Below are 6,182 nucleotides of genomic sequence, written 5' to 3'. Positions count from 1 at the left end.
AACATGACAAGATTGTGGCCATGGCAAGAAGTGGAATTCTGCATTTAAGCATCATTTAAGCAGTATGTCAATAGATGGGATATGATAGTAGATAAAGAAGTGGGTGGATCTGTCCTATCAGTACATGGGTTACCACATAAAAGGCTGTTCTTAGAGTACTCAGTAATTTGATGTGACAGAGGGTGGTCTACCTGGATACTCACGTTGTGTTCTCAGACTGAGACTCCTGACACATTGAAGTCTACATTTAGCTTTAAAATTTCATCTGGTAACCAGGAAAGGGAGAGGAGTTTTTGAATATTTATGCAATGAATTTGCAACACTTGATTAACTTTCAGCTCTATGTTCTTACAGTTTGATTGCACCATTTATTTTATTGCAGTTTATTTATTGCACCATTTATTATCCTAGACTCAACCAATGGCAGACATGGACTGGGGAAACCAAACGGCCTTCACGGAATTAATCCTCCTGGGATTCGGGGATCTCCCTGACCTGCAAATTCTTCTCTTCCTGCTCTTCCTAGTGATCTACCTCACAACAGTGGCTGGGAACAGCCTTATCATTGCGCTAGTTGTGACTGATCAGCAACTGCACACCCCCATGTATTTCTTCCTGGGGAACTTGTCCTGCTTGGAAATCTGCTACACCTCTGCCATCATGCCCAAGATGCTGGCCAGTCTCCTGACTGGGGACAAAACCATCTCAGTCAATGGCTGCATGACACAACTGTATTTCTTTGCAGTTCTGGCAGGTACAGGATGCTATCTGCTAGCAGTGATGTCTTATGATCGGTATTTAGCGATATGTAAACCCCTGCACTATTCAACTCTTATGAATACCAGGTTTGGCCTCCAGTTGGCTGCTGGCACATGGTTAAATGGTTTTTTGGCTATTACCATCTTTATTTTATTCATGTCACAGTTCATATTCTGTGGCCCGAAGGAAATTGACCATTTCTTTTGTGATCCCATATCACTGATAAAACTGTCCTGCGGAGACACAGGCCTGATCATATTGTTGGATTTCATATTAGCCTGTGTATTCACCTTGCCTCCATTTCTTCTAACCCTGATGTCCTAGATGTGTATCCTCACTGCCATCCTGAGAATCTCTTCCACCACCGGGAGGCAAAAGGCATTTTCCACCTGTTCCTCCCACCTCACTGTAGTGACAATTTTCTATGGAACAATAATGATTGTGTACATGCTACCGACACTCGATACACTGAGAGCCCTAAAGAAAGTGCTCTCACTTTGCTACACAGTCCTGACTCCCCTGGTAAACCCCCTCATCTACAGCCTGAGAAACAGAGAGGTCAGGGAAGCCTTGCGTAAAGCAGTCAGTAAATGTGGCTTTCACAAAAAAATTGCAGGGAGTCCTAGATAATAAATGAAGCTGAGGATTTCAAAGCTGCCTTGATGATTTAGACAAAGAGCCCCCATTGAAATTAAGTTTAAAAACTCCCATTGAATATCTTAACACTGATGTGAAAAACAAATGGAGACAATCTGCACGGAGTTACTGAGGCAGACTGTTTATGGTCCCACATTGTGTCCATGTAACACAACAAATAGGAATATGACGTTGTGAACAGTTCTATCAATTTATCATGTCCAGCACTGATACATATAGGATGATGGTATTGCTCTCTGGTTTGTCTAAATATTCACTCTGGGTCAGGAGTGTGTCTAGCATCTGAAAATGCCAAAAAATGCCATGTTGCATAAGGCACAAACACCATTAAATATCAAAGCAAATCCCTGTGTACACCCTCTGTCACTCATTGTTTCTCTGTGTTAAACAATAAAATCTGATAATCCAATTCCAATAGCCTAGTACTTCCAAAGACCCGTGGGTGACAGTATCATAAAGTTTGCTAGTTCAGATAGTTTCTTATGCCCCCAAGGACAGAATGGAGAATCCAGCCAGAGCTCAAGTCAGTGTTGACCGTCTAAGTGGAAGGAGCAGGGAGGAAGGTGGCCATAACCATGTTCCCGTCATGCAGTTTTTAACTAGGCCCTGGTCAGAGTGGAGACAAAATTGTCACCAAGTGTTTATCTCCATAAAAATATGTTTTTGAATTTTAAAAAAATAAACATTTGGGGAATGAAAATATGAACTCCTGGTGCAACAGGTAGGGACATCAGCCTAGGAAATCCGTGACCCCTGAAACGGTGCCTCATGCCAACCTCACCATGCCCCCCCTGCAAACCAGCCACTGCAATTGCACTCCCACAGGGCAGATGCGAACAGCCGGGCCCCAGCGGTGACCTCTGGACACTTTACCAGGAACAGCTTCATAGCTATACCTGTGCTACACCTGGCTGTGACCAGCTCTGGCAAAGCACCAGCACCAGGCTCACTGGGCTCATGGGTACAGGCAGGTTGGGCAACCACAAAGAAACAGACTCAGAGCCCAGGTCAATGGGGACAGTCCTGACCCAGCTGGGGGTTTGCCAAGGCACTAGGGGATGCACACACATAGAACTGAGGCTGTTCCTAGGGCCAGGGCAGTCAAACAGTCACCAGGAAGGGACTCAGCACATGGCACTGCAGGGGAGAAGCTGCTCTGCTGCTTGAGCAGTTCAAAGGCAGGGAATGTCCCCAATACTGACTGCAACAAGCACAAGGCCTGAGAGGTTTAGCTCTCAGTGTTCGGTGTCCAGCCAGACCCAGGTGCCTCAGACAGCTCTGCTTCACACGGGGCCCTCTCCTCTAGGAATGAGGCAACCTATGGTGAGAGGAAGTGGCTACCACCTAGCAATGGGCAGAACACCTGTGATGCTAAACACGGCAGTGCTGTGTCAGTCACTGTGAGCACATCAGGGCCTGGCTGGAGCCAGGGGAGCTGGCCATCAACTCTGCAGAAGGGATTTCCCCAGGGGCCTAATGGAATTAGGTACCCAAATCCCAAATCAGCGCTGAACTCCCCTAGACATCTCTGAGAATCTTAGCTTGCATAGTCACTGGGCTTCTGTCACTGTAGGTCCAGTCTATGCATTTCCATTGGAAACAGACCTCACATTAACAGCAATGCACTGGATTGATGGGAAACCCCTGTTGTAGTATCTGCTGTTGCAGTCATGCTGTTGTGTGGTGTTGTTCCCAGTGGTTCTAATTGGGCACAGTGCACACCTAGAAGTAGGTAAGAAATGAGGAAAGATGTGATTATGCTGTCTAGGGTCACAAGAGGGAAGAGGAATGGGACAGGTGTGGGGGTGCAGTGCAAAGACCGATGGATAGCAGCTGAAATGGAAGGACAAGAAAGGAGGAGTCATGCTGCCAAATGACCAAGAGAGCGAAGTGAAAAGAGAGGAGAATCTGTATAATAGTGTGTAAGTGGTGAGGAAAGGGCACTGAAGAGAAAAGGGCCTCTATACTATAAAAAACTGGGGATAGTAGCAGAGGTTAAGGAATGAGAAATGGGAAGTTATACCCAATAATTGCCACCAGGTGGCACAAGAGAGTCAAGAATTGGAAGGCGGCAGCTAGACTGAGAAGCTGACTCCACTTGAGGAGAGTAAAGGGTACAAATATATTAATATATGGAGATATACCTATCTTATTAAACTGGAAGGGACCTTGAAAGGTCATTGAGTCCAGTCCCCTGCCTTCACTAGCAGGACTAAGTACTGTCCCTGACAGATTTTTGCCCCCAATCGGCCCCCTCAAGGATTGAACTCATAACCCTGGGTTTAAGCAGGCCAATGCTCAAACCACTAAGCTATCCCTCCTCCCATAGTAGCAGGCTGTCATGATGAGAAATCAATACTAGATGGCACCAACGTGTGGCATAAACGAGAGGAAGTCAGCTATACTGAACAGTGACGGACAGATTTCTGTAGGCAATTAAGTAATGGAAAAGGGCACCAATGCTGTAAAATGCCCACTAGGTGGCAGCAATCTATAAGAATGAGATAAGGGCAGGTATTTTCTGATCTGCTCATTAGATGGCAGGATGTATGGACGATTAATTGAGGGGCAATGCAAGTACATTGCAAAACCTTGGACAGGTGTCTATCAAAAATGTAAGCTGGTATTTAATAATGGTTTAAAATATTTTCCCCATAAGCTCATCAGACTTAAAGAAGAAAAATGCAAGGAACTATACAAGTCATATTGGGCATTGTTAGCTCCAAGGCTTTGGAGACAAAATTAACCAAGTGGGAGAAAGGCTAAAGTGGGACAGTGACATTGCAGGCTATATGATTTTATAAAAATATGCTAATGAGTGAATATAATGTAACTGGAATATGATTCATGCAAATGGTCTCTTGTAAGGTATCATTACAAAGCTTATAATCTGCTGAGTGTGTTCTTCCTATTTCTATAAATGTATCTCTCTTGTATCTATTGTAAGTATGCAAAGTGTGGGCCATTAATGGTGGTTTGGAATCTTGATGACTCCCATTAATCAAGACAATTGACTGTGGATGGCTTTGTTTGCAGGCAAGCCTTCCTGTGAGTCAGGCTGGGAGGAATGAACGCTTGGGGTCTTACAGTGACATGTGATCATGTCACCTGAACTGAATCCATCTTTAACCTAGTGCTTTTCCATTGAGAAGGCATTAACGTGCCATCGAGGGTAAAATGAGGGTCCGGCTGTAGAATCTTGCCTGTATGCTCGGGGTTCTACTGATCGCCATATTTGGGGTCAGGAAGGAATTTTCCTCCAGGGTAGATTGGCAGAGGCCCTGGAGGTTTTTCGCCTTCCTCCGCAGCATAGGGCAGGGGTCGCAGGCTGGAAGATTCTGTTGTGGGTGGGTCAGCTTTTGTGGCCTGCACAATGCGGGAGGTCAGACTAGATGACCATATTGGTCCCTTCTGACCTTAAAGTCTATGAGTCTATGAGTCTATGAGAAGGGGGGGTGGGAACCCAGACGGCAAAGGATTCCCACCTTATGCAAAAGATATATACGTGGGTGGAACAGAACAAAGAGGGAGCCATTATGAGGAATCCCCTAGCTACCACCTGAGCTAAAACAAGGCCTGTACCAGGGGAAAGGATTGTGCCCAGACTAGGAAGGCGTCCAGTCTGAGAAAAGAAGCTTATTGAAACATCTCTAAGGGTGAGATCTTATTTGTATTCAGTTGTATTACTGTATTAGGTTTAGATTTGTGTGTTTTATTTTATTTTGCTTGGTGATTCACTTTGTTCTGTCTGTTGGGATCTCTTAAATCCTACTTTCTGTATTTAATAACATCACTTTTTACTTATTAATGAACTCAGAGTATGCGTTAATACCTGGGGAGAGGGGCAAACAGCTGTGCATATCTCTCTATCAGTGTTATAGAGGGCGAACAATTTATGAGTTTACCCCGTATACGCTTTATACAGGGTAAAACGGATTTATTTGGGTTTAAACCCCATTGTGAGTTGGGCATCTGAGATTTAAAGACAAGTGCACTTCTGTAATCTGTTTTCAGTTAAGTCTGCAGCTTTTGGGCACTTGATTCAGATCCTGGGTCTGTGTTGGAGCAGGCTCAACAAGACAGGGTGCTGGCAGAGGGAAAACATAGAATCATAGAATCATAGAATATCAGGGTTGGAAGGGACATCAGGAGGTCATCTATTCCAACCCCCTGTTCAAAGCAGGACCAATCTCCAACTATCCCAATCCCCAAAGCAGGGGCAGAAGTAGTCTTTGCACATCGGTTCGCAATTACCAAGGGGGGTTCTGTGATCCAACCCGTCACAGGGACCTTATTAAAAAGTGTGAAGACATCAGAGGATACAAAGATATGAAAGCATTTACACTTTGCAAATGGAGGGGGAAGACCATATTTCAAAATAAGAACATGGAAGTTGCTCATCCCTTCAGGTAGATGCAGATGAGAAGATGCAGTTTCTGTAGAACGATGAAAGACAAGAACCTCTCTGGACCCTGAACCCTATCTCCCAATGCTTGAGAAATAGGAATTCATCAACTCAAGCTTGAGCTGTCCTGTGGATAGAGGCGAGGGCCCAATCCCAAACTGCCATTGGCCATTATCTTTGAAAACTCAAGGCGATTGGGTGAGGTCCCAGATGACTGGAAAAAGGCTAATGTAGTGCCCATATTTAAGAAAAGGGAAGAAGGAGGATCCGGGGAACTGCAGGCCAGTCAGCCTCACCTCCGTCCCTGGAAAAATCATGGAGTAGGTCCTCAAGGAAGCAATTCTGAAGCACTTAGGGGAGA

At 45.0% G+C, this 6,182-nt stretch overlaps 1 pseudogene; it reads left to right on the top strand.

Annotated features, from left to right (window-relative positions):
• Positions 1–420: 420 nt before the first annotated feature.
• On the top strand, positions 421–1,389 carry LOC135886022 (olfactory receptor 6N1-like; annotated as a pseudogene).
• The last annotated feature ends 4,793 nt before the right edge of the window (positions 1,390–6,182 follow it).

This window comes from Emys orbicularis, chromosome 12, assembly GCF_028017835.1.
Source record: "Emys orbicularis isolate rEmyOrb1 chromosome 12, rEmyOrb1.hap1, whole genome shotgun sequence".
NCBI lineage: Eukaryota > Metazoa > Chordata > Testudines > Emydidae > Emys > Emys orbicularis.
Note: the sequence above shows the minus strand (reverse complement) of the source record. Positions and strands in the feature narration are given on the sequence as shown.